Source organism: Myodes glareolus, chromosome 6 (genome assembly GCF_982192425.1).
Source record: "Myodes glareolus chromosome 6, mMyoGla1.1, whole genome shotgun sequence".
Classification (NCBI taxonomy): Eukaryota; Metazoa; Chordata; class Mammalia; order Rodentia; family Cricetidae; genus Myodes; species Myodes glareolus.
This window is the reverse complement of record NC_142031.1, coordinates 82,636,402-82,663,868: the sequence shown is the minus strand read 5'-3', so window position 1 is coordinate 82,663,868 and position 27,467 is coordinate 82,636,402. Positions and strand designations below refer to the sequence as shown.

General features: G+C 43.4%; 1 long non-coding RNA gene across 1 annotated transcript in view; it reads right to left on the bottom strand.

The window, feature by feature from the left end:
* Positions 1–25,942, bottom strand: part of LOC125388291 (uncharacterized) — a 334,710-nt gene extending 308,768 nt beyond the window's left edge. Inside the window, exon 1 of the long non-coding RNA XR_015738143.1 lies at positions 24,946–25,942. This is a non-coding gene — a long non-coding RNA (uncharacterized LOC125388291). The remainder of the gene's footprint in view (positions 1–24,945) is intronic.
* Positions 25,943–27,467: the final 1,525 nt, after the last annotated feature.

The following is a 27,467-nucleotide window of genomic DNA, read 5'->3' as shown; positions in this document are numbered from 1 at the left end:
TCTACTTTACATTTTTTTGAAACAAGGCATTGATATGTATCTCAGGTTGGGCCTCGAACTTGGAATCCTCCTGTCTCTGTCTCCCATGGGCCGTCATGCCAGGTTTCCCAGGACTTTCTTACGACCTGCTCACGGCTCTTTAGTTCCTTACTCAGGATCAAGTTCAGTCATGCCAAAGCAAAGTAGAGTGCAATTTCCATCTTTGCGTCTGGAGAGGAGTTGAAACCCCAGCACCGGGGACAAAGGGAGCCCAGTGGAGACGTAAAGCGCAGGCCATCACCCTGAATCACACACTGAGAGCGTCCAGGAGCTTTGGGAGAATGAGGGCTTTTCCCGTTTCTTTCCCCTGTTCTCTCCTTGTTCTTAAGTCACATCTCTGAATCAGCATAATTATCCCAAACATAAACACAACACAACCACAGTTGGTAAAAATTCTCTGCCATGTCCAGGGTAGACACAGGAGCTAGAGTTGGGGCCCACACAGACAAGCCCACAGGTATACAAGTACCACAAGTACCTCCTAGGCTTTCCAAGCTACAGTCACATGGAAAAGGGAGCTTCAACCCCCACCCCAAAACTGATCTAGATCTTTAGGCCTGGTGCTGCCTAGTTCGACAACCCCACCCAGGAAAGTTCTGGACCAACCCTAACAACGAAAACCATGAGGCGGGAGACAGCCTCGGGCTGAGTTACTCAGGAAAGCTCAGGACCAAACCTAACAACAAAAACAATGAGGGAGACTCAGCTTCAGACTCAGTAGCTCAGGTTGCTTCAGCTGCTTTGCCCTAATGAGGCCACCGGGGGCTCCAGCACGAGAAAGACCAAGTGTCACTAGAGAAAGTGTGCACGTGGCACCTCTAGGACCTGGCTCTGATCTAGGGAGGCCATCGAGGAAGTGTTTGGAGGAATGACGGCTAGGCAGAGGAGTTCATCGTGAAAGGCATTGAATATATTCTCAGTCCCCCGTGGATAGGATTCAGTCCCTATAAGCTTCTGGCTTTCCGAGAAGACCTCCTCTTTGCTATTCTCTGGTAACTCAGGAAACTGAGTTCAATCCATTCCTGATTGACAAACCCCAACCATAACCCCTTCCCTCTCTTTGCTGAGAGTTGAGTGTGAATTCTTCCTTATTCTCAGAGGATCTGTGTAATTCTGACTCGGTCCTCTGGAGGGTGGGCAAAGTGGCAGATTGTTTGTCCTTTGTAATGCTGCCGTCAGGCTTCGGGTTGGCATCGGGTCTGTGGAAGGGAGCATACACGGCCACCGCAGCTGGCTTGTGCTGACTGAATGAGAATGTCCCCATAGGCTCAAACGCTTGGATATGGAAGGGGAGAACGGAATCCTGAAAGATGTCCTCTGACTTCCGTATATATTCCATGTGAGACAGAGACACACAGAGAGACGGACAGACAGACAGAGACGTAGAGAGGAGAGAAAGAAAATAAATAAACAAGCATAATTTTTAAAAAAAATTTAAGATGTGTCATCATCTAGGTGGCAATTACCTATAAGCTATGTACCCTGGGGGCAGAAACAGAAGAGTGACCCAAGACCAGCCTGGTCTACACAGTGAGTTCCAGGCCACGTAACAAGACCCTGTTCCAGGGGCTGGAGAGATGGCTCAGAGGTTAAGAGCACTGACTGCTCTTCCAGAGGTCCTGAGTTCAATTCCCAGCAACCATATGGTGGCTCATGATCATCTATAATGAGATCTGGTGCCCTCTTCTGGCATGCAGGCAGACATGGAAAGAATGTTGTATACATAATAAATAAATAAATCTTAAAAGAAAAAAAGACCCTGTTCCACAAAAGCAAAAGTTAAAATCAAATAAACGAAGTATGCCATATGGTGGTGTCAGTAGGACAGTGTGGTTACCATCACTATCTAATTCTGGAACTTTCTCCTCCCCTCCCCCCAAACTACCATCCATCTCTTCCCACTCCTTCTGTCCCAGTCCCTGCGACCTCAAATCCACTCTCCGTCTCTACAGATTTGCCTATTCTGAACACTTCATGTAAATACAGTCATATGCTATGCAGACTTCCGTGGCTGGCCCCATGACATGATGTAATGTTTTCAAGGTTCGTTCACACTGTGGATTGGAGCTCTACACCAGGTCATGCCATTGATGAGACGTGAGTGCTCCATTATGAAAAGATCACATTTTGTTTCATCCATTCATTGGTTGGTAGACACTGGGTTTATTTATAGTGAATCTAATCTATACTACTGTCAAAATCATTATTGATATTTCCAGTTGTCTCACTCAGTTTGTATTGATCTAACAGAAACGCTATAACTAGGTACCTTAAACGTCATTTGTTGATAGTTCTGGAGACTGGGAAGAGAACAGCCAGAGTCTACACATTTAACCTCTGGTGAAAGCACTTCCTGATGTGCTGAGGGCTGTCTTCTTTTTTAATTTTAGTTTTTATTATTATTATCTTGGTTTTTTGAGACAAGGTCTCTTTGTGTAACACTGGCTGTCCCAAAACTCAATCTATCAACCAAACTGGCCTTGAACTCAGAGATCCACCTGTCTCTGCCTCCCCAGTGCCAAGATTAAAGGTGTGCACCACCATGCCTGCCCTTTTTAAAAAAAAAAAAAAATCTGTGCATGTGAGCACAGGTACCCGTGAAGGGCAGAAGAGGGCATTAGATCCCTTGGAGCTGAAATTACAAGCAGTTGTGAGCATCTGGATATGGGTGCTGGGAGCCAAACTCAGGTCCTCTGGAAAGCAGCAGGCACTCTTAACAGCTAATCCATCTTTCGGGATCCCAATCCTAGCTTTAAAATATAGTTAACCTTATAGATTACAAGACAATGTATGTACTGAATTTACCTCTCTCTGCATGCCTTAAAAAAAAGTCTAAATAATGCTTGATGACCCAACACTTTTCTTTCTACTTGTCTGTTGATTTTAATTTTCTAAAAAATATGCCAGGAAGCCAAAGATTTCTCATTAATTAACTGAACATTCTAAGATCTTCTTAGTCTAAGGTCTGAAAGTCCTTTGAGAATCCTGAGAGTTTTGCTTAAATTGCAGTTGTGAAGCAATACAGTTATTGCAGATATCAGAAGTTTGCCAGAGAGATAGCAATTAGAATTTTTCCATGGACCCTGGAAGTGAGGTCGGAAAATCCAAAGGATTTGTAGCAGTGTTGGCCGACATTGCAGCAAGCAATCCATTTTCTCTCCTTCACAGATTTGCTGTGACTGATTCATTTCACACACACACTAACATTCTTATCATCTTAAGTATTGGGAGAGCAATGATCTAATCCATAAAACCATTACCAAAAATAGGAAGTGCAAACTCACCATGGTTGCAATATAGTCTTTTCTTAATATTTTATGGTTTATTTAACTTTATTTTATGTGCATTGGTGTGAAGGTGTCAGATTCCCTGCAACTGGATCTTCAGACAATTGTGAACAGCCATGTGGGTGCTGGGAATTGAACCTGGGTCCTCTGGAAGAGCAGTCAGTGTTCTTAATCACTAAGCCATCTCTCCAGCCCAGCAATATAGTCTAATCGGAAATAAGATGGACATTGACATTACAGTCCCTGTGATAGAATCAGACTAAAGATGTAAGACTTTTAAAAGCAAAATTATATTTCATAAATTCCATATTTATCAATAGTAAGAATATTTCATGTGACCAGGCATGGTAGCATACGCCTTTAATTCCTGCAGTAGAGAGGCAGAAGTAGGCGGATCTTTGAGTTTGAGGCCAGCCTGGTGAGTCCAGAACAGCCAGAGCCATGTAGAGAGATCCTGCCTCAAAAACAACAACAACAACAACAACAGCAAAAACAACAACAACAACAAACTTTATGTGAGGACAGAGTATGTAACTCAGTTGGTAGAGCACTTGCCTAGCATGGAAGCCAAGGTTCAATACTCAGCATGACATAAGTCTATAGAATCCCAGCACTAAGTAGGTAAAGGCAAGAGGAGCAGAAGTCCTGAGGAACTCTTGGCTATACCTGGAAGTTTGAGGCCAGCCTGGGAAACAGTAGACATTGTCTCAAAACAAACAAACAGACAAAACCAGCTCATGTTCTTGTAACATGAGGGGGCCTGTTTGTTTGTTGGGGGTTTCTGTCCCGCCCAGCTCCCCAGCTATTTAGTCCCAGAGAAAAATCACACAAGAGATCTCTATAAGTTATAAAGCTGATTGGCCCATTAGGTCTGGCTACTTATTAGTTAATTCTCACATCTTGATTAACCCATTTTTCTGATCTATGTTAGCCATGTGGCTCAGTACCTTTTCCAGTGGGCAGCTCACATCCTGCTGCTTCGGTGATCTGGGCAGGAGTGGGAGGAATCAGCTTCCTCCTCCCTAGAATTCCTCCTGCTCTCCTTGCATCATTTCCACTTCCTGTCTAGTTTTCCCGCCTACACCTCCTGTCTGGCCAATCAGTGTTTATTTAAAACATGATTGACAGAATACAGACAATTCTCCTGCACCAGAAACAGTAGACATTGTCTCAAAACAAACAAACAGACAAAACCAGCTCATGTTCTGGTGTGGTGATTTGCGCCTGTGGTCCTTGTCACTTGAGAGACTGAAGCAGGAGGAGCACTTGAGATTGAGGCCACACCCAGACTCATGAGACTAAACAATTTCAGAGAAGGGAGTACTTTTTTTTTCATTCTTTAAGAGATCTATTTAAGGCCAATCACGGTAGCGTATTCCTTTACCCCCAGCACTCGGTAGGCAAAAGCAGAGGACATGCTCAAGGCCAGCCTCGTCTCTAAGTCCTGGGGCAGTCAGTGAGAACCTGTCTCAAAAACATTATTTATTGGTGTGTGAGTGTATGTGTGGGTGTGTGAAGGCGTAAGTCACAGACAATCCCACACCAGTTTGGAATTATGATTAATAGAATGGTTATTTATTCAAAGGGGAAAAAACTTACAGATTACCGTCCCAGACAACAGCCCCTCCGCGCGAACAGGAAAGGAGTCCAGGGGCCGGAAACGGAGCCGGAAGACAAAGAGAGAGTGGAGGACAGCCGCTGCTTTTTTTAAAGGGAGAGACCACGCCCCAATGGGCTGGTAACTCAGCGGCGATTGGCTGAAGGAGCTGAAGGAACTCCCACAGCATCTCCCCCTTTTGTTTAAGTAAGAGAGTTCTAAGCCTACTACGCAATTATATACAATAAGTACAAACCTACGAAATTATATACAATAAATACAAATATCCTATTCTAACTAGCTTAAGTCTTGTATAACAAATAACTTGGCCAAGTCATGAAAGGAAAGTAACTACATTTATATAATCTTCAATCCCATCGAAGATCTGAGAAGGGAAATAATGTTATCTGAGTAATTAGGAAGTGCAATCAAACAACTTCCAGAACATGTACCAAATCGCAGAGACAACTGGCTACCTGGACAAACACCCAAAGTCACATTTGCAGCGTTGAAGCAACCAACTTTGGCTAAGGCCTGATGTAACTGACATACCATTTTCAAAGGCAAGAAACTTCAAAACTATCTTACCCTGTCTTGGCAGGATATGACAGTCTTGTTTTATCCATTTACGGATATTCTGTAACTCTGTCAGTAGTTGAGGTATGAGCATTTCTTTACCCAAAGGCCAGTTCTGCCAAGAAGAAAGGCTCCAGGTGGAGTGTCTTTGGTGCTCAACATTCTCTCGGGCATAGATCAGTGTTGCCAGGAGTGATTGTGTCTCCCTACCATAGAACTCTGAATTAGATTAAAGGCCATTTTCTACAGCTCTTTGAAGAGGTTGAAGATTATCTATCTATACTGAATATAATCTCTATATATCTAAAGAACCTGATTAGTCTAATTATAAATGACAAACTTAGATGACTGTTGATCTATATAATTCTCAATATCTATCTAACTTAAAGACTGAGATAATAAACAAGTGTGCAATAAATGAGGACAATGAGACCTCCAAATATAAACAATGTGCAAGTATACATTGCAATATGGTAAATATATATCAATACATAAACAATATATAAGTATCTTAATCAGAGGTAGAAGTGTACAATGCAATATGGTAAATATACATATATCAATACAATATATATATACAAATACATAAAAATGTTTTAAACAGAGGTAGAAGCATGAAGCATGCATGCATAAAATAGTCAACATAATTTAACTTTGTATCAATATATAAGAATCGATACCAATATGTTTGTCTAAAAGCAATAACTCACAAGTACAAATCTATTTATCCCATAATCCAATTATCCCTCCTTTTTTTTTTTTTTTTTTAAGATTCCTGTGCTTATAAAATTCCTCCCCCAACCCTCAACCGTATACTAATTATAACCAACCCCTAAATGATGTCCCTAAACCCAAGGACAAACTTTATTGGGAGAGGGGACGTCGTTCTCTAGAATTACTTCCAGCTGTCATGGGGGCGACGTTCTTTCTGGGGGATCCTGTGAAAGTAAAATGATGGTTAAATTTCAAGATCAATGTCTTTTAAAATTGCAAATAGTCTCTGAGTATTTTGTGGAGGTCTGGCCAGAATGTTGTACAAGATGTGCACCATTTCAGCACGTTGGAACCGTCTTGTGCAGCTGGTACCCAAAACAGGTCTTGTAGTAGCGCTATCAGTATCATGACGTCATATCAACCAGGTGGAGTTGTTGTTATGGGGCCCCATCTTCTTCCTGGAAACTTCAAATGTCACTGTAGGAAAAACTCATTGTTCATTGTGGAAAACTTAAACATTAATTATATAGACATATACATGAATACCTATATTCAATGAGAGACATGATAGATATATTTAATGAAGGTATGATAGATATGAAGAAAAGTAAAGATGTTTTCTAAACTCATATTTCTTTCTGTCCCATATCATGGCTCTTGACATGAGACAGAAACTCCAGAAACTCTGGGTTTTTCTTTAAACAACAGGCTTGGAATTAGAGAGGGACTGAGCCAGAGTCCAACTCTAAAACCAGCTCTATAAATTTAGAAATATGATTTAGTATATGGTACTTACAGAACCTATTCAGTTTTCTTGATAGTCCCTATTGGGCCGTTATTTTCCATCTGTCAGTATTCAAATATCCAGGGTCCCTTGAACTTTTCAAAGATCAGTGTTTTCCTGTGGAGATAAGAACAGAACCCTGCCCCCATTCTATATGCTTTTCTTACCACCTGTATGGTTATCATCATTGTAGATGCTGTCATTTCTCCTTTCCAAGAGGTTTCTCCTCTTCAAATCGAACCTTTATTAATTTTGATGGTATCCACAATTTTTCTTCTCCTGTGGAAACAAGAGCAAAACCCCTTCCCCAACGTAGCACATCTCCTGGCTTCCATTGAGAGGTCAGCACGTCTTTGAAATAAACAGGTTGGTTTAGTTCAGAAGTTTTTTCCATTATCCAATGCCTCTCTGCTGCTGTTGTTCCTTTCTCATTAGCATTAAGAAAATTCAAGGTTAATAAAGCATTATGCAATCTATTTCTGGGGGTATCTTTCATCCCTTTCTGTTTGTTTAGCATATCCTTTATAGTACGATTTGATCTTTCTATAACTGCCTGACCTGTAGGATTATTTGGTATACCTGTAACGTGTTTTATATTATAATAAGCAAAGAAGCGTTTCATTTTCTTAGATACATATGCTGGACCATTGTCTGTCTTTATTTGTGCAGGTATACCCATGATGGCCATAACTTCCAATAAATGTGTGATTACCGAATCAGCCTTTTCTGAGCTCAGGGCAGTTGCCCATTGAAAACCTGAATACGTGTCTATGGTGTGGTGTACATATTTTAATTTACCAAATTCCATAAAGTGGAACACATCCATCTGCCAGATTTCATTCCTTTGAGTACCCTTTGGGTTACTCCCTGCAGGCAATGGTGTTTGATTATAGAAAGAACAAGTAGGACATCTCTTTATAATGTCCTTAGCTTGTTGCCATGTAATGGAAAACTCTTTCTTTAAGCCTTTACTATTGACATGATGTTTTTTATGAAATTCTGAGGCCTGCAGAACGCTTCCAATCAATAATTGGTCAATTTCAGCGTTACCTTGTGCTAGAGGCCCAGGCAGACCGGTATGGGACCGGATGTGTGTTATGTACATTGGACAAAGCCTATTCCTAATTATGTCCTGTACCTCGATAAACAATGAAGTCAACTCTGTGTCATCTGGTATGAATTCAGCGGTTTCAATATGCAAGATAACTCTTTCTGCATATTGTGAATCTGTAACTATATTAAGAGGTTCTTTAAAATCCCTTAGCACCATAAGAATGGCATATAATTCTGCCTTCTGGACAGAATTATAAGGGCTTTGTTCCACCTTACTCAATTCTTCTGATTTATAACCTGCTTTCCCTGATTTATTTGCATCGGTATAAAATGTCCGAGCTCCAGTTATTGGAGCATCACGTACAATTCTAGGAAGAATCCAAGAAGTTCTCTTTATGAGGTTAAGTCTATCACTTTTGGGATAGTTGCTGCTAATTTCTCCCAAAAAATTAGCACAAGCTCTTTGCCATGGTTCATTATCTTCCCATAACTTTCTTATTTCCTCAGTAGTAAAAGGCACTATAATTTCTGCTGGGTCTATACCTGCTAGTTGACGAAGTCTCAGTTTACCTTTTATAATTAATTCTGAAACCTTTTCTACATAAGTTTTTAATTTTTTACTTGGTTTATGAGGTATAAATATCCACTCTAAAATAATATCTTCCCTCTGCATTAAAATCCCTGTAGGAGAAATTCTGGAAGGCAGTATGACTAGGATGGAACTAAGATTCGGGTTGACCCTATCCACATGTGCCTCCTGTAATTTTTCCTCAATCATTGTCAGTTCCTTTTCTGCTTCAACTGTCAATTTTCTGGGACTATTCAAATCCTTATCACCATCTAAGGTTTTGTTTAAATGAACTATTAGATCAGGTGTTATCCCAACAGCTGGTCGTAGACTGGAAATATCTCCTAACAATCTTTGGAAGTCATTAAGAGTCCGTAACCGGTCTCTGCTAATTTGTGCCTTTTGTGTTCGAATTTTCTCTAACCCTATTCTGTAGCCTAGGTAATTAATAGAATCTCCTCTTTGAATCTTTTCAGGGGCAATTTGTAATCCCCACCTAGGCAAAACTTTCTTTACTTCTTCAAACATACTTTCCAAAATATCTTTATTTGAATCAGATAATAAAATGTCATCCATGTAATGATAAATTATGGACTTGGGAAATTGCTTACGAATTATTTCCAGTGGCTTATTAACAAAATATTGACACAATGTGGGACTATTGAGCATCCCCTGTGGGAGGACAGTCCATTGATATCTCCTAGTAGGCTGAGAATTATTATAAGTAGGCACTGTGAAGGCAAATTTTTCTCTATCCTTTTTTTGCAAAGGTATAGTGAAAAAACAATCTTTCAAATCAATAACTATAAGAGGCCATCCTCTTGGTAATAGAGAAGGCAAAGGAATTCCAGATTGTAGCGGACCCATAGGCTGAATTACCTTGTTGACAGCTCTTAGATCTGTCACCATTCTCCATTTACCAGATTTCTTTTTTACAACAAACACAGGAGAATTCCAAGGGCTGGTTGATTCTTCAATATGGTTAGCATCTAGCTGCTCTTGTACCAGCTGTTCCAAAGCCTGTAACTTATCTTCAGCTAGAGGCCACTGCTTGATCCATATTGGCTTCTCAGTTAGCCATTTTAAAGGTAGGGCTGTTGGTACCTCTAAAGGTTTGCTCTTGGCTGTGTGTTCTTGTACAGCCTGAATGGCTGGTGACCTTTTTCCATAATACCTCATTATATCCTTCCCAGAATTGTGAGTTCCTGGAACTACAGGAATGTTAATCTGGGTATTCCATTGCTGTAGCAGGTCACGGCCCCATAAATTTATTGCAATATTTGCTATATATGGCCTTAATCTTCCTATTTGCCCTTCAGGCCCTATGCATTCCACCCATCTTGTGCTTTGTTTTACACGAGATAGGGTTCCAATTCCCAGGAACTGAACATCTACCTCATGAAGAGGCCAATTCGGATGCCAGGATTCTGGAGTAATTATACTTACATCCGCACCTGTGTCTAATAAGCCTTCAATAAAAATGCCATTTATACAGACTCTTAGCTTTGGTCTTTGATCGTTAATATACGTTTGCCAAAATATACGTTTACTCTGTCCTCCTGAATTTTTTGACTCATTCTCCACATGTAATTCATCATTTAGACCAGTATTACTTTTTACGGCAGACATTGGAGTTTTTAATTTTCTTGGTGAGACACATTTTCGACTGTAACTGGGAATGACTGGGCCACTTTTGGCTTGGGGGCCTGCAAGAGGCCCCTCAAGGAGTTTCCCGATGGTATCGGGTTGCCTTGTCTGTCTGTTGTTGACCTGCATTCGTTGGACCAATGTCGGCCTTTACCGCATCTTCTGCATATACCTGAAGGCTGAGATCTCCTACTTTTGTCATTCCCAGAGGAGATATTATTCCTAGGATTTCTTTGCCTGCAATCCCTTTTCAGATGTCCTAATTTACCACAATTAAAACACCTGGTAGTTTGATGTCTCCTCATAGCTTTGGAAATCGCTTCTCCTACCCAGGATTCATCGTTATAGCTAAACATCTCAACATTCATTGTATGCTGTATCCATTCTTCCATTGGTGCTGATCTAGATCTTAAAGGCCCAATTATCTTTTTACATTCAGTATTTGCATTTTCAAAAGCTAGAGATTCAAGAAGTATTCGTCTAGCTTCTGGGTCTGTTACCCCTATGTCCAGAGCCTTAATTAATCTTTGCACAAAGTCAGTAAAGGGTTCTCTCTGTCCCTGCCTAACCCTGGTATATGATTCGACCCTTTTTGCTGGATCTTGTATTCTATTCAAAGCATTCAAGGCTGCTTTGTGACATAAGGACAGCACTTCTTCATCATAAAGAGCTTGGACCTGTGGATCAGCATATGCTCCTACACCAAGAATTTGATCTTGGGAAACCTCCACACCTTTTGCTCTTCCTTGCTGTTCCATATGTTTGGATTCTTCTCTGAAATAAATTCCAAACATCAAGGAAGGCCCATCATCTAAAACTGCAGACACTAGCTGAGAGAAATCATGGGGGGTAGCTCTGACATTAGAAGCCCAAGTCCTTATCATTTCCTTAACAAATGCAGAGTGCAAGCCAAAGTTAACGACAGCTTGCTTAATTTCTTTTAAATCATTCATTGCTATTGGTGTCCATCTAGCTTCTTTAACTCCCTTTGAGCCTTTGGAAGTTAACCCTTTGTCAGAATAAATTACAGGGTATGTTGTTAGGACCCTGGGTAAGCCAGTTCTAACAGCTGGTGGTGGCATTGTATCCTGTCCTTGTGCCTTCTTACTCTGTTCACCAGCTCCAATAGTTTCTTCAATCATTTCTAATCTTTTTATCATTGTATCCCTTAAATCCTGAATCTCCTGACCTACCCGTGTTTCTAGTAATTTCACTAAGGTATCAGTTTTTTGGTTCCCATTCTGGAGGTTCATTCTATCTGTTACCTTATCAAAACTTTGTGGTAACATCTGAACGTCAAATTCAACAGCCTGTACCCTTTCAGGTAACTTCCTAGTACCCTTGGACATGGAGTCAATTTTGTCTATCATAGTATCCACTTGTTCAGATAACCCCTGATTTTCAATAATTTTAATCCTTTCAACTAGTTGTTCAATATTAGTCCGTAAAAATCGTATCTTTCTTAATGATAAAATATTGAAAAGAAAACTGAAACCTAGCAACAAGTAAATTAATATATTCCCATAGTCATATAAACCTTGCATGACATAATCCATTGTATTAATAAAGAAAACAGTAAAATTGGCGTTGGAAACAAAAACTGCCATATTACCTCTTGTCTAGTTGGCGGCGCTGTTGCCAAGTTGTGACTAGAACCACTGCAAAGGTGACTTAAACAGGTCCTGTTTCAGTGTCTGCCTTAGTATTTGTTAAAAACTAGGAAATATAAGTTGCTCAAGAAAGAAAGTTTAATTAAATCAATTCCATACACGGAACCAGAAACCCAGAATCCAGGGGTAGAAAAGAGCAACCCGGAAGCCGCGTATGCCTCCACGTGACCGAGTCGTTCTGATTCACGCCACTAAAGCACCGCACTTACAAGGGAAATTTAAAAACAACTCAGAAAAGAGCAAACCAGGCAGGCAGAGACTGTCCCGAGCCTGTGGAGCTTGGGAGGCGTGGGGTTTAACTGAACTGCTGGCTCCACACACAGGGCACAGGCCGCAGCTGAGGGAGGTCTCGTGACTAGCCGAGCTGGTAGCAAGCAGTTGAGTGGGGGGGAAGGGGGAGTTCTACAACCAAACGTGGGGCGCCAGATGAAGGCGTAAGTCACAGACAATCCCACACCAGTTTGGAATTATGATTAATAGAATGGTTATTTATTCAAAGGGGAAAAAACTTACAGATTACCGTCCCAGACAACAGCCCCTCCGCGCGAACAGGAAAGGAGTCCAGGGGCCGGAAACGGAGCCGGAAGACAAAGAGAGAGTGGAGGACAGCCGCTGCTTTTTTTAAAGGGAGAGACCACGCCCCAATGGGCTGGTAACTCAGCGGCGATTGGCTGAAGGAGCTGAAGGAACTCCCACAGCAGGTGTGTATGTGAATGTGCATGCCTGTGTAAATACTTAAGGCCAGAAGGGGTCATGGGGTATGACGAGCTATCACCATCTACATATTCCTGTGAACTATCACCGTCTACGTATTCCTGTGAACTATCACCGTCTACGTATTCCTGTGAGGCAGGGTCTCTCTCTACCTAGGACTTGTGTTTTCTCTACTAGGCTGGTCGTCAGCAAGCCCCAGCATTCTCCTGTCTCCACACACTCAGAGCTGGGGTTACTGGCATGTGCAGGAGACCTATCTCGTTCTTTGGGTGTTAAGATCTGCTCTCCGGCCATCATGATTGTGCAGTAGGCACTCCTTACCACTGAGACACCTCTCCAGCCCCCTGTTTTTCAGTTTTTACATTTACAAGTTTTCCTTTCCCCTAATTGTGCTAGGGATTGACCCCAACACCACATGCCAGACCAGCACTCTGTCACTGCCCAGCCCACATTTAATGATCTGGCATTTGGGGCTTTGCTATCAGGAGGATTGTTCCCCCTAAGCCTCCATAGTTCCTAGAGAGGAAACAATTCCCCACAGTTGAGTTTGGAAAAACAAAACAAACCACCCAGATCCCATACCCTGAAATAAAGGAGAGCCCAGTCATAGCCTAATACCATTTGGCTCTATTTTTGTTTGTTTGTTTGGGACAGCGTTTCTCTATAGCTTTAAAGCCTATCCTGGAACTCACTCTGTAGACCAGGCTGGCCTCGAACTCACAGAGATCCTCCTGTCTCTGCCTCCCGAGTGCTAGTATTAAAGGCGTGTGCCACCACCACCTGGCTAATTTTGGCTCTATTTTGCCTCTGACATTTTCCTCCTGAGTCACTGCATTCAATAGTCATCTTGGATTTCAGGAACAACAGGACTGCTCCAGACACATCTTGTTTTTAAATTTATTTTTATTTAATTTTATTTTATGTGCATTGGTATGAAGGTCTGACCTCCTGGAACTGGAGTTACAGACAGTTGCGAGCTGCCATGTGGGTGCTGGGAATTAAACCTGGGTCCTCTGGAAGAGCAGCCAGTGCTTTTAACCGCTGGACCGGCTCTCCAGGCCCCCTCATATGCATCCTTATGACAAGGAACTGAAACTATCCCAGGGTCATCCCACAGTGAGACCATCCCCAAGGGGGGAGCTGAGGCTGCACCTTTTGCCCCTGAGATGAGCAGTGGGTATCATCTCAGCAGAACCAGGCTGTCTCCCTCAAGTGACAACAGTGGTACCCACCTCTCCAATGATGGGTGAGATTCACTGACCTGACCAAGACGGGCTGCTCTGTGGGAGATGCGTACCCGTTATCTCTACTGGTTCACTTTCATAGAAAGTGTCAGAGTTCTGTCAGTGCCTTAAAACTGAGCCCGTTTGTCCCGTTTTTCTGATATGGTCACAATTATTAAAGCATCTTTCTCTCATTCGCCATTTCTTGTCTCCTTGACTGACATAAAGTCATGGGTGACTAAGCCTAACCCATAAACATTCGGATGTAGAGTTTTCCTGAAAAATTCCAATAACACAAGCATCTCCTTTAACTCTCACATTCTCACCAAAATTCCTTCTGCCCTTAAACTTAAAAATCAGTTTAAGGCCGAGTTTGGACAATCAGATACCGTCGCTAGATCCCAGAAGCCCCTCCCCGAAGTTTTCCATCTAATCTTAAACTAACTCAATGTACCCAGCCAGAGTCACCCGTTCCTGACTGTGAAGACCCCAGTAAAGTGTCGAGACTGGAATCCATTTCTGCCTCCTGCCCCATGTTGGTGCTTTCCCGTGCGGCCCTGTCATGCACCTTGTCTCCTGTTCCTAGAGGTCTGTAAATACGAACTCCCTTCAGGACAGTCATTCTTGCGGCCTGTCTCCTGTCCTGATTAGAGCAAATTCTAAGTACATTTAAAGAACAAACTTACAAATTATCAACGCAATTACATATCTGTATTTCTTTTCCCTCTCTCAAGATCCCTTTAGTAAAGAGCAAATGATGCTCCGTACGGTCAGAATATGCCGCTCTAACACATGTCACTTTGGCATAAGGGTTATTTTGAGCTGAAGGTAGTTAAGAAATGGCAGGCTCAGTGGGAACTCTTTATACTTTGTCTTCGTCATAAAATCAGTGCGTGCATTTTACTTTGTAACAGAAACGTAAATTTCCATTTGTCTGTTTCCAGGGTCTCCGTTGCCTGCTACAGGGAAGAGGAGACCTGGGTCTGCAGTACAAACTTTACGAAACACCCTTATTTGCCTTTAGTTTTCTCCTCATAAACCTTCTCTGACTTGCTCTGTCATAGTCCAAACTCTTTAGCTTTTTTTCTTTCTCTTTTCTTTAAAAGAATATTTACTTTTAATTGTGTGTGTGCCTGTGTGTGGGTAGCATGTGCATGTAAGTGTGTGTATCAGAGGGCTGCAGTGAATCCATGGGGGCCGCAGTAACAGTCGTGAGCTGTCGGATGTGGGTGCTGGGAATCGAACTCAGGTCCTCTACAAGGATCTGCTCTTAACCACTGAGTCATCTTTCCAGGCCTCGTTTTTAAGCCATGATGTGCATGTGAAGGTCAAAGGGCAACTGGTGTGATTAGGTTCTTTCCTTCTACCACATGGGTCCCTAGGAATCCAACTCAGGCTTAGTAGACATCTTTGCCTGCTAAGCAATCTCTCAGGGACGCTTGTCTAGTCCTTTGTTACATGGCATGAAAGTCAGACCCTAGCTGCCTCTTTAGAATTGCATTGATTTTCTGGGTAGTTCTTGCATATAAAGCTCAAAATGGCAGTTTAACCTGCATTTCTGTCAATCTGTCTTTTATCATCGAATTAATAGGTTCTGGCTAAGAAAGAAGGTTTTCCTTTCCTTGTACTACCAATCAAGCTATGCCCCAACCACAGATATAAAAAGCTCAATTGCAAAATATCATCGTAATTGGGCAGATAAACTGCTGTTTTGATTTATAGCTGTATGAACAGATTATAAAATTTAGCACAACTTCAGCCCTGGTTAAATACAATATCGTGCCTTCAAAAACATGAGAAAACACAAACAAACTGTCGTGAGCACATTATGCCAGAAACATAGGCGAGCACATTTGTGTGTCAGAATTTATTGTCTGACAATAAATCAATTTTGTTGTCTGCAATTTGCCAAGATGTGGCAATTTCCCCTGATAGCTAGCTGTTGGCAAACACAGGTTCTATTGTTCCGGTCTCAGTTACTAATATTAACTCACAGAGAACACACTACACATCACGAGGTAAATCTGTTTATCGGTGTGCATGCGGGTAACATACAAGAGAGCACAGCAATCAGGGCTTAAGGAGTTTGGAAGCCTGGGAGGCAGAGGCTGAGAAGTTAAGGATGAAGAGAGCATCTTCGTGCTGGGGATCTGGGAGTTAGCTCCCTAACTAACCCTCCTGGAGATGCTGCAGCTGAGTTGAGCCAGTGGGTCATAGGTCTGAGGTGAATATTAAGATGGAAACCCAGGCATGGAACCATGAAGGCTGTAGAAGTTAAGGGCAAGACTGGGTCCAGATGGAAGAACAGGAAGATGGACAGATAGCAGGTTCAGACAGAGACAGACAGACAGACAGCAATCCAAGCAGGCCACATCAGCAGTGGGGACCAAGCCACGCTGAAGCTTCTGGGACTGTTGAAGGTCTCTGTAGGCCAGGCAGTCAGGTGACAATTTGGTGTCAGGAGGTCCTCCTTTCACTGGGGTCTAGGTGAGGGAGCTATACTCCTTCTTCCGCTGTGTTCTGCGGGTTCTCGGGCCTGGCTCTCCTGGTGTGATTACAGTACACTCATGTGCTCCCGCAGTCCAATTCACTCTAATCAGTTTGCAGGGCAGTGCCCTTACCATGTTATAGAAATGAGTTATCATCAGTCTGGGCTTCGAGTCGTGCTGGACAGAGGGTCCTGTTTGTGTGGCCTCCGTGTGCTGCACAGTTTTGTGTCAATTTAACACAAACTACAGTCATTTCAGAGAAGGAAACATGAATTAGGAAAATGCCTCATTAAGAGTGGGCTGTAGTACATTTTCTTAATGAGTGATTTGTCACTGAATATTCCTTTACACTGTGTGAAGATATGTCACTGTGATTGGTTTAATTAAGAGCTGAATGACCAATGGCTAGGCAGGAAGAGATTAGGTGGGACTTCTGGGGACAGAGGGGACTCTGAGAGGAAGAAACCATGGCTGTCAGTTAAACACAAAGGGCACACAAGAGGAGAGGTGTAACAGGAGTGGCGGGCCGCTTCCCGCAGCCTGGCTCCCAGTTGCCTGGCTAGATAGCTTATACCCCAAAATAACAACACACAAATTGTATTAATTTAAACACTGCCTGGCCCATTACCTCCAGCCTCTTATTGACTAACTCTCACATGTTGATTCAACCCATTTCTAATAATCTGTATCTCACCACGAGGTCATGGCTTACCATGAAAGATTCAGCATGTCTGACCTGGCAGCTTCATGGCAGGCGGCTCTCTGCCTCTCCCTGACTCTGCTTCTTTCTCCCAGCATTCTGTTCTGTCTACTCCACCAATCTAAATTGCTGTCCTATCAAAAGCAAAGGCAGTTTCTTTATTAACCAATGAAAGTAACACATAGACAGATGACCCTCCTACATCAGAGAGGTAAAAACTATGGGCCATGTGACAACATATAGATTAACAGAAATGGGTTAATTTAAGTTATAAGAGTTAGTTAGAAACAAGCCTAAGCTAAGGCCAAACTGTCATACTTAATGTCTCTGTGTCATGATTTGGGAACTGGCAGCCCAAGAAAGTCTGCTACAGTGATTGATAGGGGAGGGCCTAGGCCATGTGGGTGGTTCCATCCCTGTGCTTGTGGTCCTGGGTTCTATATGAAAGCAGGCTGAGCAAGTCAGAAAGCAGCTCCCCTCCATGGCCTCTGCATCAGCTCCTGCCTCCAGACTCCTGCCCTGTGTGAGTTCCAGCCCTCACTGCTTTTGATGATGAACTACTTATGAAACTATGAGTGAAATAAACCCTTTTCTCCCTAACTCGCCTTTGGTCGTGTGTTTCATTACGGCAGTGAAATACCTAGACTCTGAAGTTGCACTCAAGACAGTCCGAATGAACCTGTTTTGAAAACGAAGTCTCTCGGGGCAGGGCACAGTCTAAAAACCAATCTTTTATATAGTATGGAGTAACTTAGGGCCTCTCAGCAGTTAGGAAGGGGACTTATGGCTCTTGAATTCTTGGCTTTAGGCAGATAAGGAATTTCAGAACTTCAGTCCCTTCAGATGAAAATGAGCCAGGGTAACTTTTTCTGGATCTCTTCAATTACCTCCAACCTCTGAACCTGGAAATTTTGGTTTGCCGCTGCAGGCTTTTACATGGTAGTCTAGGTTAGTCTTGTAGCCCAGGATGGCCTCAAACTGGTGGCAATCATCCTGCCCCAGAATGCTGAGTTACAGAGATGAGCCACCACACCCAACTCAGAAGTTCCTAGTGATTTATGTTCTTTGTAGTTGGGAGGTACAGCCTGCTTGAGCATTCAGGAATGAAGGAACTAAAACTGCTTTCAACTGTGAGCTGGAAATCCTGTGACTAATGGCTCAGAGGGCAGATAGGCAAAACCACCAAAGGTCCAGCAGGACCTGGCTGTAATCTGATTACATTAATATGGCTCAAGAGAGGTCTCTGGAGAAGGACTGAAGTTTGCCCTCCTAAGTCATTATCTCTTGTCATTAAAGCAAACTTTCCATCAATGTTTATGAGTTTGGAAGGGAATGGAAATGAACAGTGTCTCCATTCATTGAGCAAATGCCAGTGTGGAGTAGCTCTTCCTGGGGAGTCAGTTCCCATTCGCCCCAGATAGAGGGCAATGACAAGCTATTCACTCAGTGCAGCTTGGGGATCCATGGGGCTTGTTGGGGTTCATTACAGGAACACGGGTGAATTGGGCAGGTTTACCACCAAAGAGCCCACCCCAGTAGGAGTGATAGAACAAGGGATCAGGGCGTGCACACACCACAGTGTGCACGCAGAGGTATCAGGACATCCTGTGGAGTTGGTTCTCTCCTTCTGCCATAAAGGTCCCGGTAATCCAGCTCAATCCATCAGAACTGGCCATCTTTACTCCCTGAGCCATCTTGCTGACCTGAAAGGAGTCTTAATAACCTCGATCTTGTGAGGGTCTCCTGTGGCTAATTGCATCTGCCTTAATTTCAAGATGTAATTGGCCATGTTATGCACAGAGGGCAGCATTCTGGAGCAGACAAAGGTCTTATGTTGTCTCCTTTAGAGTCACAGAGCCTTGAATATAGTATTACTAACTGTGATGGTTTAAGTGAGGATGGCTCCCATAGGCTCATATATCTGAATGCTTGGTTCCCCAGTTGGTGGAACTGTTTGGGAAAGATCAGGGGTGTGGTCTTGTTGGAGGAGGCATGTCTCTGGGGGCATCTGCCTCCCACTTGTAGATAAAGAAGTAAGCTCTCAGATACTGCTCCAGTGCCATGCCTGCCTGTCTGCTGCCATGCTCCTCGCCATGATAGTCATGGGCTCTAACCTCTAGAACCATGAACTCCCAATTAGATGTTGTCTTTTATAAGCTGCTTTCGTCAGGGTGTTTCATCACAGCAGTAGGAAAGTGCCTAAGACACTAGCTTATTTAGCAACAGGTTAGAAAGACAAGTGTGTTACCCAAACATCTCCAGTCATCTGGTAGCAGAACTCAGACCTTTCCACTGACCGGGAACTTGTCCACTCCACATGGTTCTCCCAGTCTTCATTCTGGTTATCTTCATCAGGTCTCGAGAGCTTGCTCAGACTACGCTGGCTGCGATGTCTCCCAATGTGGCAGTGCTCAGCAGCGGCGGGGGGGGGGGGGGAGGGGGGGGGGAAGCAAGTCTTCTCTCCTGCCTTTCATTCAGGTGACCTACAGGAGCACTGCATCCGAAACGTCTGGAACCTGCCTAGGGTCACACCCAAGCTTTAATTGTTTTAGTCCATGAAGTAAATGAGCATTAAACAGACTAACAGGAGAAAAGCTATAACGAATGTATTGATTTGTGTAAGCCTGGGAGTCACACAAACGTGAGAGCCCAAAGGAGGCGCTGCGGGGCTGAAGCTTAAGTAGAGGAAAGCAGGACTGGAGGCAACAGGCAGTGAGTGGTTTTTAAAGAAACGAATGCTGCGGTTGGAGAGATGGCTTGACAGCTAAAAGACCTTGCTGCTCTTCCAGAGAACCAGAGTTCAGTTCCCAGCACTCACATCGGGTCGTTCCTAATCACCCATAACTCCAGCTCCAAGGCATCTTAGACCCATTTCTGGCTTCTGCACACACGGCAGACATTCACACAGACACTCATACACATAACAGAGATAATAAAAAAGCTTTAAAGGCGTGAATGAGACTGGAGAATAGACGGTGCACAAGGCAAAGACAACGTTTCTCTGAGCTCTTGTGTGACCTTTGTGTCTGGGTTTCAGTCTCCTCTTCTATGACGTTGAGACAGAAGAGTAAGGCATACAGTGGGGGCAGAATTAGCACACAGAAGAAACCAAAATGGAGGCTCCTCCCTGCCAAGGCTGACCTGTTACAATGTTCAGAAAAACCTATAAAAGGTTAGAAACTGTGGGGCATGGGAGCCACTGAACCTCTGTGGTTCTCTGAGCTTTGTTTGTTTCCTTCTTTGGAAATGCTCACTCACTTGCCTGCTCACTTGCTTGTTTCCTTCTTTTGGAGGTGGTGTATATATATGTACATGGGGACACCTGGTCATTTGGGTGCACATGCGTGTGCATAGAGGCCAGAGATCAAGTTCAGATGTCATTTTCAGGAGTGCTACCCTGTTTTTGAGACAGAGTCTCTCGTTGGCCTGAAGCTCACCAATTAGGCTTGGCTGGCTGGCTGGAGAGCCCCCGGGTCCACCTGTGCCCACCTCCCAGCACTGACTGAGGTTATAGGCATGCCACCACGTCAGCTTTACTTTTTATAAGTTTCTGTGGGTTCTGGGGTCATACTCAGGTCATATCCATTCCTGAGGCTCCAGCAGGTGTCATCTCCAGGACTCTCAGAAGCTCGTTTCCTCGTTTTAAAATGAGTGGGCTGGAGGAGAACAGAGCTCTTGCTTACGATGCCCAGGGTCCTAAGCGTGACTCCCAGCACTAACTAAATAAATGAAATGTAATGTGGTGGGTATTACACTCATAATCTCAGCACTTGGGAAGAGCAGGCAGGAGATCAGGAGTTCAAGGCCAATCTCGGCTATAAAGCGAAGTTGAGGCCCCATCTCAAAGAAGCAAACCAACAAGTACAAAAGGTAAAATGGGAATAGCAGCGCCAGTCAGCTGGCGGAGAACAGCCGCCCTCCCTGGAATGCTCCAGTTCAATAAAAAGGGCAGCCAAGGCTTCGTAGAGGCAGAGGTTGCAAAGGAGAGAGGACGACTCATCGCTCAAGTTTTCCAAGCCAGAGATAGCACTATTTTTAGGTTTGATCAGGATCTCTCATGCATGTTGCAGGGCAGTTTTCTGGGTCAGCCCCTCTCAAGTAAACCTGTCATCTAATCCCTACCCAGGACAGTTACCCCGATAGAGTAGCAACTCAGCCCACACCAGCACTGGCTATTTTGAGATTGCTTTGCCCTGCTATGTAATTGGCCTTCAAAGACCTGTGCCGAATGGGTGCCGTTGAGGGGAGCCTTCCTACCCTGTTGCAGGTGGGGTTTCTCGCATCTTCTGCGCGTACTCTCATCCAGTGTGCATGCTGAACCATGCAGTCAGGAATTCGTGCTGTTGCTGGAGATGAAGCTCAGGGCTCATGTACTCTCGGAAAATGTTTCACCTCTGGACCAGTCCCTTAGTCTCTCATTCGGTAATTTTGCACATATGAATCCTCTTTTGTGCTAGGAACTTAGAGTACAATATTAAGCAAATGCAGGGAGGACCCTTACCATCAAGACACAGTTGAGCTGGGCTTGGGCACTAATGCCTATTCTTCTAGCACTAGAATGACCGTGGCACCCTGATAGTAAGTTCAAGGCCAGCACAAACTACTCGGTGACACTCTGAAAGAAAAAAAGGAGGGACAGAAAGGAAAGAAAATAGGAGAGAGGAAGGGAAGGAGAGGAGAAGGGAGAAGGGAAGGGGAAGAGGAGAGGAAGGGGAGGGGAAGAGGAGAGGAAGGGGAGGGGAAGTGAGGGGAAGAGGAGGGGAAGGGGAGGGGAAGAGGAGAGGAAGGGGAGGGGAAAGTGAGGGGAGGAGGAGGGGAAGAGGAGGGGGAGGGGAAGGAAAGAGGAGGGGAAGAGGAGGGGAAGAGGAGGGGGGAAGAGGAGGGGAACGGGAGGGGAAGAGGAGGGGAAGGGGAAGGAAAGACGATTGCAGAAGACTAGAGGAGAAGACATTAGTCAACTAATCCCATTTTTATTGCTAGCATGAATAGTGTTATAAAGGACAAGCGGAGGAAACCAGACAGTGAGCAGGACAGAGAAGATTTGCCAAGGAAGATGCTGCCTGGATGTGGTTCTGGAGGATGAGTAGAATCCAATGGGAGTCAGCAGGAGGGGGAAGCCTGCTTGGCAGAGAAGTGTGGGAAAAGGTCTGTGGCCAAGGACACTGATGCAGTAGAGCTGGAGTGTGCAGATCAGGAAGTGTTGGGAGGCACAAACTTCAGCAACAAAAGCCAAACTGTCAGGAAGAAGAAAAAATTCTTTAATGTGTGTGGCTGTAGAAGTTTACAAAGATAGCCCACTGTACAGCTAATCCGACTCAGCCAGGAAAAGCACGTGCGTGGAAACCTAAGGACTGGAGTCAGCGTGCCCCAACCCACAGAAGGGTGGAAGCAGGAGAGTAACTTCAGGAAGTTATTTTCTGTACTCCACATGTGTGCCACGGTACACATGTTCCATGACACATGCACATGCATATACACACACACACACACACACACACACATACACACACACACACACACTTTGTAAAAAGCTTATGAAAAAGGCTGACTAACTGGGGCGGTGGTGGCCCATGCCTTAATCCCAGCACTCAAGAGGCAGAGGCAGGAGGACCTCTGTGAGTTTGAGGTCAACCTGGTCTACAGAGCGAGTTCCAGGACAGTCAGACAGCCAGGGCTACACAGAGAAACCCTGTATCGAGCAAAAAAGAGAAAGGAGGAGGAGGAAGAGGAGAAGAAAAAAACTACTAAAAAATTTAAAAGTCAGAAGAAGAAGAAACTAGCTAAATGGTTAAAATTAGAGGATTATATTGGCTATATTTCTGTAATCTCAACACTTTGGAGGTTGAGGCAAGAGAATGGAGTATTCAAGGCCAAAGCCAGTGAGATAAACGAGGAGAGAAAGGCCCTGGCAACCAAGCCTGAAGTTCTGAGTTCAAACCCACAGACCTACACAGCATAACTAACTCTGACAAATTGTTCTCTGACCCCAACACTCACACTTATGACTTGCACACACATATGCCATATATATATATATGTATATATGTATATATATGTATACACACACACACACACACACACACACATACACATATACATTTATTCACTCTGTAGACCAGGCTGGCCTCTAACTCACAGAAATCCACCTGCTTCTGCCTCCTGAGTGCTGGGATTAAAGGTGTGTGCCACCACTGCCTGGCATAATACAGTCTTTTAAAAGACATTTTACAGGGCCTGTAGAGATGGTTCAGTGGTCAAGATCACTTACTGCCCTTGTAGAGGGCCCAGATTGGGTTCCCACAGCTGCATGATGCTCACAATTGTCTGTAAGTCCAGTTCCAGGGCTCTGACTCTGCCTTCCGATTTTCTGGGCACCAGGCATACACAAGGTGCGCATGCAGGTCCTCGTACAAATAACAATAAAATAAATCTTAAAAACACATTTGTTTTGAGGATTCTGTCATGTATCCCTGGCAGTTCTGGAACTTGCCTGTGTAGACCAGGCTATGTACTCAACTCACAGAGATCTGCCTGCTGGGCCTCCCAAGTGCTGGGAATAAAGGTGCCCAACTGTGAAAAAATGGTTATTTTTTGTTGTTGTTGTTGTTGCTGTGGGATTCCTCTCTGTATGCTGTGAATATGTTTTATTATTATTCATTAATAAAGAAGCTGCTTTGACCTATGGCAGGGTAGAACATAGCTAGGTAGGAAAAACTAAATCAAATGCAGGGAGAAAGAAGGCAGAGTCAGACAGAGGTCATGTAGCTGCTGAAGGAAAAAAACGCTGGAATCTTACCGGTAGGCCACGACCTCATGGTGATACACAGATTAATAGAAATGGGTAAGTTTAAGATGTAAGAGCTAACTAGGAATACACCTAAGTTATTGGCCAAACAGTGTTGTAATTAAAATAGTTTCTGTGTGATTATTCAAGTCTGGGCTGCCAGAAAACCAAGATACATTTTCCTTTTATATTTTTTTGTTTGTTTGGTTGGTTGGTTGATTGGTTGGGTTTTTTGTTTTGTTTTGTTTTTGTTTTGGAGAGGGGGTTCCTTTGGGATTTTGCTTTGTTGTTGTTGTTGTTTGGTTTTTCAAGATGAAGTTTCCCTGTGTCCTGGGACTCACTCTATAGATCAGGATGTCCTCAAACTCACAGAAATCCTCCTTCCTCTGCTTTCTGAGTGCTAGGATCAAAGGTATGTGCCACCACCGCCTGGCCTAAGAAAAATGTCTTAAGAAGAAAGAATTTGAGGCCAGCCTGGGTTATGTGGGAAGATACTATTTAAGTCGGTGCTGGAGAGATGATTCAGTGGTTAAGATCACTGGCTATTCTTCCAGAGGTCCTGGGTTCAATTCCCAGAATCTGTACGGCACACTCAGTTCCAGGGAATTTGATGCCCTCTTCCGGCCTCTGCTAGAACCAGGCACACACATGGTGCACAGACACATTTGCAGGCAAAACATCCAAACACATAAATAGATAACTATTAAAATTTTAAAAATCAGAAAATTGCACACCTAACATTGCAAGGAAGGGAGAAAGCGTGGAAGTTAGAAGCGTCTATGGGACTAAATGAATTTCCAGACAAATGAGTGAAAGGTAAGAAAGTTTGTGGGTATTCTTGTACGTTAGCCGTCTTTCAAAATTCTTCAGCAGCCATAACACTCTGTGTAGAGTGTAGTGAGGGGCTATAGGCAGGCCTGCTTTTCGCCTCACCCGGCTCCTGCATGGCTAGCTTAGTCCCAGAAATAACAACACACAAATTGTATTCATTTAAGCACTGCCTGGCCCATTATCTCTAGAGAGTTAGTTACTGACTAACTCTCATATCTTGATATTAACCCATTTCTAATAATCTGTAGCACCACGAGGTGGTGGCTTACCGGAAAAGATTCAGCATGTCTGACCTGGTGGCTGCCTCCATGGCGTCTGCCTCATAGCCCTCTTCCCAGCATTCTGTTCTGTTTACTCCGCCTACCTAATTTTCTGTCCTATCAAAGGGCCAAAGCAGTCTCTTTATTGACCAATGAAAATAACACAATAGACAGATAACCCTCCTCCATCATTTCCCCTTTTTCTGTTTAAACAAAAAAGAAAGACTTTCATTTTAACATAGTAAAATTACACATAACAAAACAGTTATCAAGCAAGAATTACAGTCACAATATTCATAACTATATCTTTATCATAATAATGGAAAACTATAACTACGACTATCCATTCTTTAACTCCATCAAAGACTCCAGAAGGATATATTACCTAAGTAAACAAGAAGTAAGCAATTTCCAAAACTCTAGAAATGACAGAGACATCTCGCTGCCTGGACAGTCACCCAAAGTTCATCTGTATCGTTGGGGCACCCATCTTCGGCCTTCAGGCCCATAATATCCAGAGACATTTCCATGAAGCAGAAAATTTCAAAGGCAATTCAGTCACTATCTGCTGTGTCCTGCAGAAAGTCTCGCAGACTCTTTCATGAATCAGGAACCCTGAAAGATCATCTCACCTTTAGGCAAGTTCAGCAGTCCTCTCTCTGCGGGTTCTCTGTGTCCAGTTTATTCAACAGTCCAGGCAAGAGCAGTTTCTTGCCCAAATGGCTAACCAACTCCATAAGGAGCCTCTTCCATGCCCATCTTCCTCTTGAAGTAGATTGATGCTGCCAGGAGCAGACGTGTCTCATTGTCATGAAAAGTCCTAAGTTATTAAAACATTAAATGCCATGTTCTGTAGTCTTTGAATGTCTATCTGAAATATATCTATGCACTTCTAGAAAATCAGACTAACATTACTACAAGCTAGTATTATCCATTAACAACCTATATTTTTAATTATACATTGCATTTTTAAATAAACTACACAATCACAATACCTTAATCAAGATCAAAACATATATACATATAACAAAATTGACCTTAAAATCCATAACAAAGCAAATTATTCATATCTATATCCTATCCCCCTTTAAAGGTAAAAGAACATTTATAAGCAATATTTGGGAATATGGACGTAGTTATTTCTCTCCAAACTTCTTCCTGCTGTATAGGGGCGCAGTTAATCAGGTCTTTCATGGTATAACCTGTCTGCCAGGTTCATCTCAGTCGGCAGTTGAGTGAAGTAATTTTTTGAGGGTGTTCACAGAAACCTTTCAGGAGGGCGTGGTCTATCATACCATATTGGGATAGAAGCAATCCACAGGGTCTCATTCTCTGTGAAAACAAAAGAAGAACCTCCTTTCCAAAGTATCATATCCTTAGATCCAAATTCTGAAGTCAAGGTATTTTCAAAATATCTGTCTTGGATTAGTTCAGCAGCATTTATAAACAAATATCTTTTAACAGCTGTTGCTCCTTCCTCAGGATTCAAACAATTCAAAGAGAGCATAATAGCATACAGTATCACGATTCTCTGTGTCTTTTCCATCTTTGTGCAGCTTTATTTTTAACCTCTATTTCTTTTATTTTTACTTTTACTTTTTGACACAGGTTCTCTGTATATCTTTGTCCTGGAATAACTCTGTAGACCAGGCTGTCCTTGAACTCACAGAGATCTGCCTGTCTCTGCCTCCCAAGTGCTGGGCTCAAAGGTGTATGCTACTACACCTTGAACTCACAGAGATCTGTCTGTCTCTGCCTCCCAGGCACTGGATTAAAGGTGTGTACCACCACACCTTGAGGTCACAGAGGTCAGTCTACCTCTGCCTCCCTTGTTTTGGGATTAAAGGTGTATACCACCACACCCAATTACTCTCTTTCTTCCTTTTTTACCCTAAGAACTTTAACCTTTAGCCTACATATATTTTTAACTCATAGTAAACCATTTAGAGGCTTTACTTCCTCTTTGACTCTTTTTTTACTGTATATCTCTTTTTCTGACCACATGAGTCTAAAACCGTGGCTTTGATGGCTAGACCCAGTCCATTTCTTAGCTTTCCAGACTCATGGTAGAGGTACCAGCCAGAGCTGTGTTCACTGCCACAACTCTATGGCGTTTCAAGGTCCTTGTCAGCAAGCAAGCTGCAGCATTCTGCTCACAGACCAGTCTCAGTCAGACTGCCTGCCTGAAAGAGTCAGAGTTTGCCCTGGCAGGACGGTTCAGAAAGCCGGCATTTTAAAACAGCGCAGCTTTTTTTCCTGCTACGGCTGAAAACCGAAAAGCATGCGTTCAGTTTTTCACCAACACCGTTTAAGTGTTTCGTGGCAGGACCTCTTAATGAGCTACAAAGTTTTGCAGCTAAAGCTGAGTCAGGAAGCCTCCCTTAGATGAGAGTGCTTGCTTGCTCTAGCAAACAGAGCAGACCTGAGAAATTGCTGCTACCAAGAAAACATGCTTTACTCTATTCGTTCCCAAGCTTTCTCAAGCTTTCTGTGGATTCAGTTATCCACGTTGGCGCCATATGTAGTGAGGG